A 12,545-nucleotide genomic window follows, 5' to 3' on the forward strand; every position below is an offset into this window, starting at 1 on the left:
GAATACCAGGGTGCATTCTTAAAGCATGTGCAGACCAGCTGGCAAGTGTCTTCACAGATATTTTCAATCTCTCCCAGTCTGTAATCCCAACATGTTTCAAGTTTACCACCATTGTCCCTGTTCCCAAGAACTTCAAGGTAACCTGTTAAAATAACTATTGCCCTGTAGCACTCACATGGTGATGATAGGCAACAAACAACACCTCCACCAAGTTTACCATGAACATGACTCCAATCCCATCATCAACCTTGCCGACTACAAAATGGTGGTAGGCCTGCGTCACCGGCGGCGATGAGACAGCCTACAGGGAGGATGTCAGAGACTTAGCAGTGTGGTGCCAGGACAACAACCTCTCCCTAAATGTCAATAAGACCAAGGAGCTGATCGTGGACTACAGGAGGAGAGAGCACGCCCTCATCCACATCAGCAGGGCTGTAGTGGAGTGGGTCAAAAGCTTCAAATTCCTTGGCATCCACATCCCTAAAGACTTAACATGGTCCCCACACACCCGCATAGTCGCGAAGAGGGCCCGACAGCACCTCTTCCCCCTCAGGAGGATGAAAAGATTTGACATGGGGTCTCGAAGCCTCAAAAGGTACTACAGCTGCACCATCGAGAGCATCTTGACTGGCTGCGTCACTGCTTGGTATGGCAAATTCCCCTCCTTCGACCACAAAGTGCTACAGAGGTTGGTGCAGACAGCCCAGTACATCCCTGGGGCTGAGCTCCCTGTCATTTAGGACCTCTACTGGTACTTGTACTCCCTGTATTTAGCTCCATTCTTGTATTTCATTGCTCTTGTGTTACTATTTTAATATTATTATTTTTTTTTTTACTCTGCATCGTTGGGAAGGGCTCGTAAGCAAGCATTCACGGTAAAGTCTAAACCCGTTTGGCGCGAATGACAAATACAATTTTACTTAATTTGATACCGTTTGAGTCCCTGCCCATCTTCCGAAAACTTCTGAAACCCTACATTGCAGTCTTACCCCCCAGTATTTTTGTCACAAAAACTGTTGCATTAAATTGCAAATATAGCTACTCTGGTCTTGGCACATGCCTTCTAGCCAACAGCTCACAGATACAGTGCCGATAGGCTGGTCTACATGATGAGATTATTATTGATAAGAGCATTCAAGCATCATGTCACCAGAATAAGACCCTCAATATTTATTGGAAAGGAGCGTCAGGCTCATAGTGTGCACTTTCAACACCCGGTGAAGTTCATCGTAATGTATTTCATCTGTAGCCTAATAATCTGAATAGTTTCCCAAGTCATAGTGAGAGGACCACACACCATATCTATCAGGAATCAAGGTAAGACCCAGATGCAGACTGTCGAAGTAACAATGTTTATTATAGCAACAGGGGCAGGCAACGACAAGTCAAGGCAGGCAGGGGTCGTTAATCCAGAGTATAGGGGCAAAGGTACAGGACGGCAGGCAGGCTCAGGGTCAAGCAGAAGTTGGTAATCCAGAGGTAGGGCAAAGGTACAGGACGGCAGGCGGGTTCAGGGTCAGGGTCAAGACAGGTAGAGTAGTCGGGTAGGTGGGCTCAGAGACCGGCAAGGGTCAAAACCAGGGGGGGCGAGAAAAGGAGAGACTGGGAAAAAGCAGGAGCTGGGGGAAAATCTGGTTGACTCGACAAACAAGACGAACTGGCAACGGACAAACAGAGAACACATATATAAATACACAGGGGATAATGGGGAAGATGGGTGACACCTGGAGGGGGGGTGGAGACAATCACAAGGAAAGGTGAAACAGATCAGGATGTGACAATATCATCTGTGTCTCCATGTTTGCTTTGATATGATGGTTATTAGATCAGTATTTGTGCATAAAGCTGTTTCCACCGCCATTTCTCGCATAAATAATTTTTCGAACACAAAAAGATCCCACCATGTCGAATTAACACATTATGTGTCTGCATTTATAAAATTCTACCGAAACTTCCTATTTCCATCACAGCTGTCATGATTTTTTAAAATAAATTGTCAGGTTTTGGCCAAGACTGTTCGGGTTTTGGTCACTAGATGTCCCCATTGCACCTTTTTTGTACCTTTTGTTTTTCTTGCTCTAATTATTGTTTGCACCTGTAGGTTATTCCCTTGTTAGTATTTAAACCCTGTGTGTTCCTCAGTTCCTTGCTCAGTGTTTGTAAGTTAGCACCCAGCCCCAGCCCAAGCCTTGTTTTATACAGATATGTCTCTTGTTGGATTTTCCAGAGGTTCTCTGGTTAAGTTCTTGTGTATTATTTGAGTAGTCTTTTGAGGTTTGTTTTTCCCTGCTGTTTTTTTACCACTTTGTGGAGTTTCTTTTGTATTTTGGAGGATTTCCATTTTGTGCCTCTTGGCTTTATTTTTGGACATTGTGGATTTAGTTTCTTTGCCTGAAGATTTTGTTCTTTTATTAAACCACCATCTCTAGTACTGCTGTGTCTGCCTCATCTTCTGGGTTCTGACGATTATTAGTGACTGTTTCTCGCACCGGGTCCTGACATAAATAGTATGACAGCAAAAAAACTGATTGGCCCTCTGATTGGACCAATTAACACAGGTTGGGTGAGCTAGTGCAGTGAGAAGGTTTGAGGGTTGCGAGTGTGAAACTGAATGGGGGGGAAAAATATATATTCATACACAGTTTAATAGGCTACATATAGCCTACCATTTGTATTTTATATGTATCTTTGCTTATTTGATCTGGTCACTAACATAGGCCTACAGCATTGCACCAAAATCTTGTTTCAAAAGTAAGAACCAAAAGGTTGCGCTTCTTGACTGTTGGCCAATGACCAGTCATCAGCATTGGGGCGCAAAGGCAGGCGCACATATCCAGATTAGTGACCAGAAAACGTTGTTCAATTTTCTCTGGTTTTACATAGCAAAAACAGAATAGTCTCCCTACATTAATATTATCTATATAAATACTATTTAGCGATCTGCTTTAGATATCTTTGCCACAACAATAAGCTACCTGGTGATGATTGAATTTATCATTTTCATATTTGTGCACGGGGTTCGCAAGCTTTGAACCACGTCTTATTGGTGGTCATGGGAGAAAGCATCTGATTTGCTGTACAGCTATAGGATTGGGTTCAGCGCAAACGTCAAATTGTAGCGAGAGATGACTATCATAAATGAATATGCAACTGCAGCTCCAAAAATGGTTTGGTGATCAAGAATATGAACCGTTTGCTTTGCATGCTCACCAGCAATGGGGCATCAAGCAACATTTACTAGCATAGGCATACTGGTCTTTTGGTATGTCAAAATTGCTTGAAATTGATCATTTGCTTATCAAACAAGTCATTGCCTGTAAGGCCAAAGGGGCAGCCATCCTTATCAGAAAAGGCACCCAGTTTGTCTCCTCCAAAGTAATTTCAGATACTAATGGCTGATGTGTTATAGTGATGGGGAAATTGTTTAGCACACAGGTTGTTCTGACTAACCTCTATGGTCCTAATTGGGATGACACTCAATTTTTCTCTGACCTCATTGCAACACTTCCCGACCTTATCATTTGATCATCATTTGATACTGGGCGGAGATTTCAATTGTGTATAACATCCAAGTCTAGACAGATCCAGACCGAAGCTCAACAATGTCATTTCTAAATCAGGTTCAACTCATTTCTAGAATCCTATAATTTGTCTGATCCATAGAGGAGGAGCTATCCCACTGCTAAACAATACTCATTTTTTTCTCCAGTCCACCAATCATACTCTAGGGTTGACTTTTTCCTGCCGGACAATAGAATTCTTCCTTTTGTAACTAATAGCCAATATCACATCCTCTTTATCTCAGACCATAGCCCTGTCCAGCTAGATATCTGTTTTCCGGACAGTACCGTGTCACAACGACTTGACCCACTACTACTATCCTGTAGTGCCTTTAAAAAATACATATCAACTCACATTGATGTCTTTTTACAGATCACCCCTGACGTGTCTCACTCTACTGTGTGGGAGTCGTTAACAGCATATCTAAGAGACAAATGATTTTATACACAGCGTATGACAACAAACAGCACACTAAATGCTTATCGGCTCTATCTCAACTCATTCTAGGTGTGTGTGTGTGTGTGTGTGTGTGTGTGTGTGTGTGTGTGTGTGTGTGTGTGTGTGTGTGTGTGTGTGTGTGTGTGTGTGTGTGTGTGTGTGTGTGTGTGTGTGAGTGAGAGAGTACGAGCAAGCTTGTTTTTGTGCTAGCGGTTAAACTTGCACTTTTATTCAGGGGTGCCATGTTTCATGACTGCACTGTATGTTATCTATTGTTTGCACAGAGCTTCCCATTTGACACACATACACACGTCACTGCCCTCCCCCCTGCTCTACAAACAGTATTGCGCTTGACTGTGACCTACAGCAGTAAGTACATGGTGGATCCACAGTGGTCTCTAGCATTCCCACCCTCCAGTGTTTGTTTGCAGGCCCCCCCACCTATCTCCCTTACATCACAAGACTTGCGCCTCTCATCGCTCAGTGATTAGACTTAGTGACGGACAGAGAACAGAGCTGAGGCTTTCCCTCCTCATATCCCTCTCTTTGTTTCTCAGTTTCTAAGTGTGTTTCTCTTTCTCTGTCTTTCTGTCTTTTTCTCTCCCCCTCTCTGTATCTCCCTCTCTCCCTCTTTATAGTCCCCCTTTTGACCTCCTCTCCCTCCTCTCCAACCCCTGCATACAGGGAATGTCCTCTGGAATCCAGAGGACATTTTGCACAAAAAGAAACGTCTTTTTTTCAGGACCATGTCTTTCAAAGATCATTTGTAAAAATCCAAATAACTTCACAGATCTTCATTGTAAAGGGTTTCAACACTGTTTTCCATGCTTGTTGAATTAACCAGAAACAATTAATGAACATGCACCTGTGGAACAGTCGTTAAGACACTAACAGCTTACAGACGGTAGGCAATTAAGGTCACAGTTATGAAAACTTAGGACACTAAAGAGGCCTTTCTACTGACTCTGAAAAACACCAAAAGAAAGATGCCCAGGGTCCCTGCTCATCTGTTTGAACGTGCCTTATGCATGCCGCAAGGAGGCAAGAGGACTGCAGATGTGGCCAGGGCAATAAATTGCAATGTCCGTACTGTGAGACGCCTAAGACAGTGCTACAGGGAGACAGGACGGACAGCTGATTGTCCTCACAGTGGCAGACCACGTGTAACACCTGCACAGGATCGGTACATCCGAACATCACACCTGTGGGACAGGTACAGGATGGCAACAACAACTGCCCGAGTTACACCAGGAACGCACAATCCCTCCATCAGTGCTCAGACTGTCCGCAATAGGCTGAGAGAGGCTGGGCTTGTAGGCTTGTTGTAAGGCAGGTCCTCACCAGACATCACCGGCAACAATGTTGCCTATGGGCACAAACCCACAGTCGCTGGACCAGACAGGTGAGAGGACGTTTCTTTTTTTGCTGAGTTTATATTTAATGTACTATGTTTATGTTTAGACTAGAGAGCTGATGATGTTTAGTGGGGAGCCACAGTTCTATACTATATCATTGAGAGGTTTGCGGTCTCAACTCCACATACACTTGATAGCCATATGAGTCGTTCCACCAATTTTGAGAAGTTTTAATTTCACCTCATTTGAACATTCTTTCAAAAAGACCACATGTTCATAAAAAACACCTTTCCCATCTCAAGAGGTTAAATAATGAAAGGTCTGTAGTAAGTGCTTATTGAAGACATGGTCCGGTGACTAAGAAAGTACTAAAAACCTCCCAGTTTGGGCTGGATGTGTCACTGTGAAGTTCATTCATGCATAAATTATGAGCAGCGACTGTTTTTTTGAAGCTGTGCCTCTCCATTTTCCAATTTTAGTCCTTTAGCAGACACTCGTATCCAGTGCAACTAGGGTTAAGTGCCTTGCTCAAGGGCACATCAACACGTTTTTTACCTAGTCGGCTCGGGGATTCAAACCAGCAACCTTTTCGTTTACTGCCCCAACACGCTTAACCGCTAGGCTACCTGCCACCCATTCCCTACAATTCCCTCCACGTGGGCCAGCCCCCTAACAATTACAGTTCTAGCCAATGAGCTTCAGCCTCTGACATTTGAGTGACAGCTAGTCCCAATGACTCAGTGGACACAGCAGAGAGAGAGAGAGAGCAATATCTGCACATGTCGGACGTAGTACGCAATTTTGAGCAATGGCATCGTGCACATACCTGCACATGTGTGACGTAGTATGCAATTTTCGAAACCACTTTTGGCTTGTGAGTGCTATGCAAAAGTATACAAAAGTACCGGAGAATGTCTTTAATAAGTGTCTAATAAAGTAACAGGGTTGACTAACAGGGTTGATGATTTTCCCTTGAGACAGGGGAAATGGAAGCTTACTGTGTGTAACAGGGTTGATGATTTTCCCTTGAGACAGGGGAAATGGAAGCTTACTGTGTGTAACAGGGTTGATGATTTTCCCTTGAGACAGGGGAAATGGAAGCTTACTGTGTGTAACAGGGTTGATGATTTTCCCTTGTGACAGGGGAAATGGAAGCTTACTGTGTGTAACAGGGTTGATGATTTTCCCTTGTGACAGGGGAAATGGAAGCTTACTGTGTGTAACAGGGTTGATGATTTTCCCTTGTGACAGGGGAAATGGAAGCTTACTGTGTGTAACAGGGTTGATGATTTTCCCTTGTGACAGGGGAAATGGAAGCTTACTGTGTGTAACAGGGTTGATGATTTTCCCTTGTGACAGGGGAAATGGAAGCTTACTGTGTGTAACAGGGTTGATGATTTTCCCTTGTGACAGGGGAAATGGAAGCTTACTGTGTGTAACAGGGTTGATGATTTTCCCTTGTGACAGGGGAAATGGAAGCTTACTGTGTGTAACAGGGTTGATGATTTTCCCTTGTGACAGGGGAAATGGAAGCTTACTGTGTGTAACAGGGAGTGGCAATTGAATGCAAGAAAATATTTGATTGTATAAAAATTGGGTAGCAGGGTTGAAGTGTTGTGCTTACCAGCTCAGTTTTCCACCACAAAACATCAGAAAATGTCCAAAATGAGTAGAACCAGCTCACATGCTTTAACTCTATGATTTTACTATCAAATGATACATCTTAAATAATACAAATAATAATATTTTCAACAATAATAACAATAATCTTCAGAAATGACTTTGTCAAAGTAACAAATAACTAGGGCTTTACAATGATGCTGTAACCTGGAGACATTTCGGGATTAAGTGGGTTAAAATCTTCCCAGAAGTGACACAGGGTTGACAAAGGGACATGACTATATTAAAGGGCACTTCATTTATTATAACAGGCATTTAAAATTCAATATTGGTGAACAAGTTCTACTTAAAATATCAAAGCGACGCAAAAGGATCTCATTTCGTGGGAGACCCACATAAAATATAATATTTTTAATAAAAATTCTATTTTCCAGATGTGAGTCTTGGAGACACATTGGAGAGAGAGTGACGTGAAACTAAACATTCCACTTATCCCACTCTAGAAATTGATATTGAATTACTATACATTTCTCATATTCATTTACACTCCTCATTTTGACCATTCAATTAATTTCCCTTAGGAATCAAGGCCAATGTAATCGAATCCTATAGTATAATTTATGTGGCTCTATTACCTGTGTGCATAGATTAGTCCGTTGAAAAACTATATTACACTTGTATACTAGAAAATGCAATGATATTATATAACATCAAAAGACAATAAATACCTCAATGCATCCAAGTCTGATACTGGTTATGATAATGTTACCTGCTAATTTCACAAAACATCAAAAGGTGTGATTCTCTATCTGGGAGGAGTGTCATATTACAACATTATGACAGTGATATGGATTATTCAACAAGTGGAACATTAGCTCATCTAATCTCTCATGGACAGACTAATTTCGAAATATTTTAGTTCTGGACAGAACCTGGGTTAACCGAGATTAGCTCATCTCTGATCCCATAGTACCACCAGGGTCCCCATACAACCAAGTCCTCCACAGCTGGTACAAAGGCCTGCAGGAATATGACAGCACAAACGAACTGTGTCTAACGTGACTTCTCCTATTGAGTTTCCAGTTTCCACATCATGCTAACAGTGAACCCTAACATCCACGGGAACAATTGTCTTCTCAGGGGACTTAGTCCCTGGCAAAACTCTTCTTCTCAGCCTTCTTAGATACTCGTCTCACCACTAATATTAGGCTAGTGTAGATTATGACTATGAGAAACGGAAGGGCTGTGATGGTGAGAGAAAAATAGTAGTAGAAGGGTGCGATGGTGAGAGGTCACACCCTAGTACACATGATTTCATCTACGGCTAAGCAGGCATTAAACGTGACTTGTTTCATGGAACCTATGCGTAATAATAGGAAATGTTGATACCAAATGTGTCTCTATCCTAGGGTTGATGTAATACATTTATTTTTGGTCATTTTGTAATAATCCTAGACCTCATGGAGATACAGTCAGTATATGAGGTCAGCTCTCTCTTTGTGGTCATGAGAAGAAAAAAACGGCCCAACATCAGTCACTGTAGTCGTGCAATCCCGACCGTTAGAGTGAAGCGAGAGGAAGCTTGAGGCAGCCAAGATAATGTTTTTCTCTGTATGGTTTCCTATCATAGCTGACATTGGCCATGTCACAGTGATGCTTGAGTAGTGGTGGTTATGCCTTAAACGTTAGTATCCCTTTTATTCTCAGTAATGCCACAGTTCTAACCTGTCATTCAATCCCTCATATCACTCACCAGCATACTCCACATAACTCCGTTTCACCAAACAAAGTGATATGATAAGATTCAACTGCAACCTGAAGATCAGGGATCATAAGATGTATTGAATCACATTGGGTTAAAGAGAGATGGCCAACTCATAGAGCAAAGAGTCTGAAGATTACACAGTGAAATTGTTTGGAATGCCTAGACAATCTATTTAATAGATCTGTTGTTCTCTCCTTCTGTTCATTCTGCAGGCAGATATTATGTTATACTGACTGAGAGAGAAAGAGAGAAAGAGAGAGAGAGAGATGGGTGGTTGGGGTGAAGGAGTGAGGAGAGGGGGGAGATGCTAGCCGACTGTGCTGAATCAGAGTGTGGGATGATTCTAGAATTTATTTTCATTCACTGTTGTTTATTTATTTGTCTGTCTCTAAGGAGACAACAGGAAATGGGGTAGTTATAGAAAGATAAGGGAAAGAGGCCGTCAGGCAGCCAAAGCAGAGCAGTTCCTCACACCACCGCGAACTGATTCTGATCATAAATGATCACATTATCTTTATAAGCAGCACAAACACCTCGCAAATTAGCATATTTTAGCAGTAGCACTCTTTGTTTTTGTTTCCGAATGGTACTCTATTCCCTATGTAGTAGACTACTCTAGTCAAAAGTAGTGCACTATGTAGAAAAAAGGGTGCCATTTCAGACACAGACTCCATTGTCAACACCTCGTGCTTTGTTTGTCTAAGAATGTAATGTAAACCTGATGACAAGACTACCATACTAGAGCATGAGGTTAAACTAATAGATACACAAACACACTTCATCGTGTATCCCTCTCTCTCTCTCTCTCTCTAACCATCCCCCTCTCTGCCTCCTCCCAGCACATTCTGTTTCTCTGACTACACACGCAACATTCTCCTAACCTCCTCACACACACATGCTCAGAAAATGTGCTGACTCATATCATGCCACTGTTTCCTATGCGTGCCATTTTACCCGAAGAAACACCATGTGCCGTCACTAATCCCCTCTATGTAAACCTGCTTAATCTTTGCATCTCCATTAGGTGTGCTTTCATGCACATGCATATATGTGCATATACACGTGTGTTTGTACGTGCATGTGTGTACATTTGAGAGAGACTGCATCTCAATGTCTTTAAATAGCAGGACTTAGCGGTCAATTGTGACACATCTGGGCTGTGTCAGACAGAGGGCAGGAGCGGGGCAGAGCGGGGGCGGGGGGGGGGCGGTGAGGGTGGGGGGGCGGTGAGGGTGGGTGGGAAGCTGTTGAACTAACTCTAAGGGCCAACAGAGATGAGCACTTCACACTGATGCCAGCCCAGGACACTGGAAGTAACCTAACCCTCGTCTGACCAACACCCAATAGCAGCTTTCCCAGTGGTTCCCCTTTGTCCCTGGGTACTCCTGACCTCCAAGGAAGGAATCCCACCTGGAACCTTTTGCTTTGCTGTCCGTCAATTGCCAATCCACTGTAAGTCTGATGAGTTCTTTCCCGGGTAACTACGTATCTTTCTTTTTCTGCTCTCTGCACCTACAAGTAACTGAATGGGCTCTATTTGAACATACATAACACAATGGAAGCATCCCGGAGTCACTTCTTCTTGCTTCTTCACGTTGAGACTGGTGTTTTGCGGGTACTATTTAATGAAGCTGCCAGTTGAACACTTGTGAGGCGTCTGTTTCTCAAACTAGACACTCTAATGTACTTGTCCTCTTGCTCAGTTGTGCACCGGGGCCTCCCACTCCTCTTTCTATTCTGGTTAGAGACAGTTTGCACTGTTCTGTGAAGGGAGTAATACACAGCGTTGTACGAGATCTTCAGTTTCTTGGCAATTTCTTGCATGGAATAGCCTTCATTTCTCAGAACAAGAATAGATTGACGAGTTTCAGAAGAAAGTTATTTGTTTCTAACCATTTTGTGCCTGTCCTCGAACCCACAAATGCTGATGCTCCAGATACTCAACTAGTCTACAGAAGGCCAGTTTTATTGCTTCTTTTATCAATACAACAGTTTTCAGCTTTGCTGACATAATTGCAAAATGGTTTTCTAATGATCAATTAGCCTTTTAAAATGATACACTTGGATTAGCAAACACAACGTGCCATTGGAACACAGGAGTGATGGTTGCTGATAATGGGCCTCTACGCCTATGTAGATATTCCATTTAAAAAATCTGCCGTTTCCAGCTTCAATAGTCATTTACAACATTAACAATGTCTACACTGAATTTCTGATCAATTTGATGTTATTTTAATGGACAAAAAAAATTGCTTTTCTTTCAAAAACAAGGACATTTCTAAGTGACCCCAAACTTTTGAACGGTAGTGTATCTTTACTAAATACTTTAACTTGAACCCATTTGCAGTCCACGTTCTAAGTAAATGCATGGCTTCAATAGCATTCACACTGATATAGGGGCTTGGCCTACTGTACATTGCATTATGGCTATAACATTGTCAATAAACAAGATTAAATTCATTATTGATAAGGCCTAATAAGTGAACGAATAATTCTAATCAAATTCTAAACAAAATAACTTGTTTTAAATAGACTATGTCACACTTACAGGTACCATCATTTCTCACTGTGGGCATATAATATTAAAACAATGCAGACTATGGAGAGTTTTATACACATCCAAACTGTTCACACTAGCCAGACAAAGATCCAATATAAAGAGAAAGGTAGCATGTCAACTAACCGTTATATTGCTCCCAAATAGGCCTATGTTTTATGAGCATAATCGCAACCATTTTACAGATTAGATAGCATTCCTACATCTCCAAGAAGTTATATTGCAATCACGCCACGGACGTTGTCACCATGAAACCAGGAAGGTTAACCATTCTGTTAGGTTGTAATAAAATGAAACAAAACATAAGCCTACAAATAATAATACATAAATCAATGTAAAATGTAATGACATCATAATATCGCCAGGATAAAAAAGACACAAATTGCTGTTGAACCACCCTTCGTTATAGTAGGCCTAAGGGAGGGCTTGGCTTTTGGACATATAAAACGGGAAACAAGCAATTTTACAGGTTACAGATCAACTTCTCAATTCAAAAGTTCAATGGTATTCACCGAGGTTCAATGATATATCTCTCATTGCATGATGGGCATGGGCACGTAGCCTACATCACTTTACGCACGTCCAAAACGGGACTTGCGTGGCTAAAATAAGGCGGACCTGCTTACAATGCATAGATAAAAAGGAAATGCCAGCTCACTGTTTTATTTGATATAAGACAGGTAAATTGCCGAACCTGGCGTTAGGGGTGGGAAATGTTCATTGCGCAAGGTTTTACATGACGAAATTGCAAACTAATGTGCGTTTGACGGTAGTGCCGCCTTAACACCAGCCAAAAATAGAGCCCAATTTCCTCATACTTTTTTGCTACAATATGGAATGAGTATTATGTTGTTTGTTTGTCTTGAAGTCGTGATGACATTTGATTAAATTTCCTCAAGAATGTTTTCGTAAAATAACACCATATTTCCCATATCAAGGATACACTGATAACAGCGTGTTTCTCCTCTCCTTCAGGTCTCAGTGGTTCTGAAAATGTTCAATTCTCATTTTGATTTAGCTTAGGTATTTTCTTAGGCTTTCAAGTGCTTCGATTTTTGACATTAAGAATGAGGTGCTGATTCACTTGGAAAAGGGAAGACAGAGCTCCTACCATATGGTTGTTTGCAGCCACTGATAAGATACAGAAATAAAAAGGCTGTGATAGTCATTCACTTAAACTTTCTCCAAACAGTGCAAGTTTTGTGGCCTATTTCTGAACATATGTCTTCTTTGTAATGCAGAGATAAAT

This window comes from Salvelinus fontinalis, chromosome 30 (assembly GCF_029448725.1).
Source record: "Salvelinus fontinalis isolate EN_2023a chromosome 30, ASM2944872v1, whole genome shotgun sequence".
NCBI lineage: Eukaryota > Metazoa > Chordata > Actinopteri > Salmoniformes > Salmonidae > Salvelinus > Salvelinus fontinalis.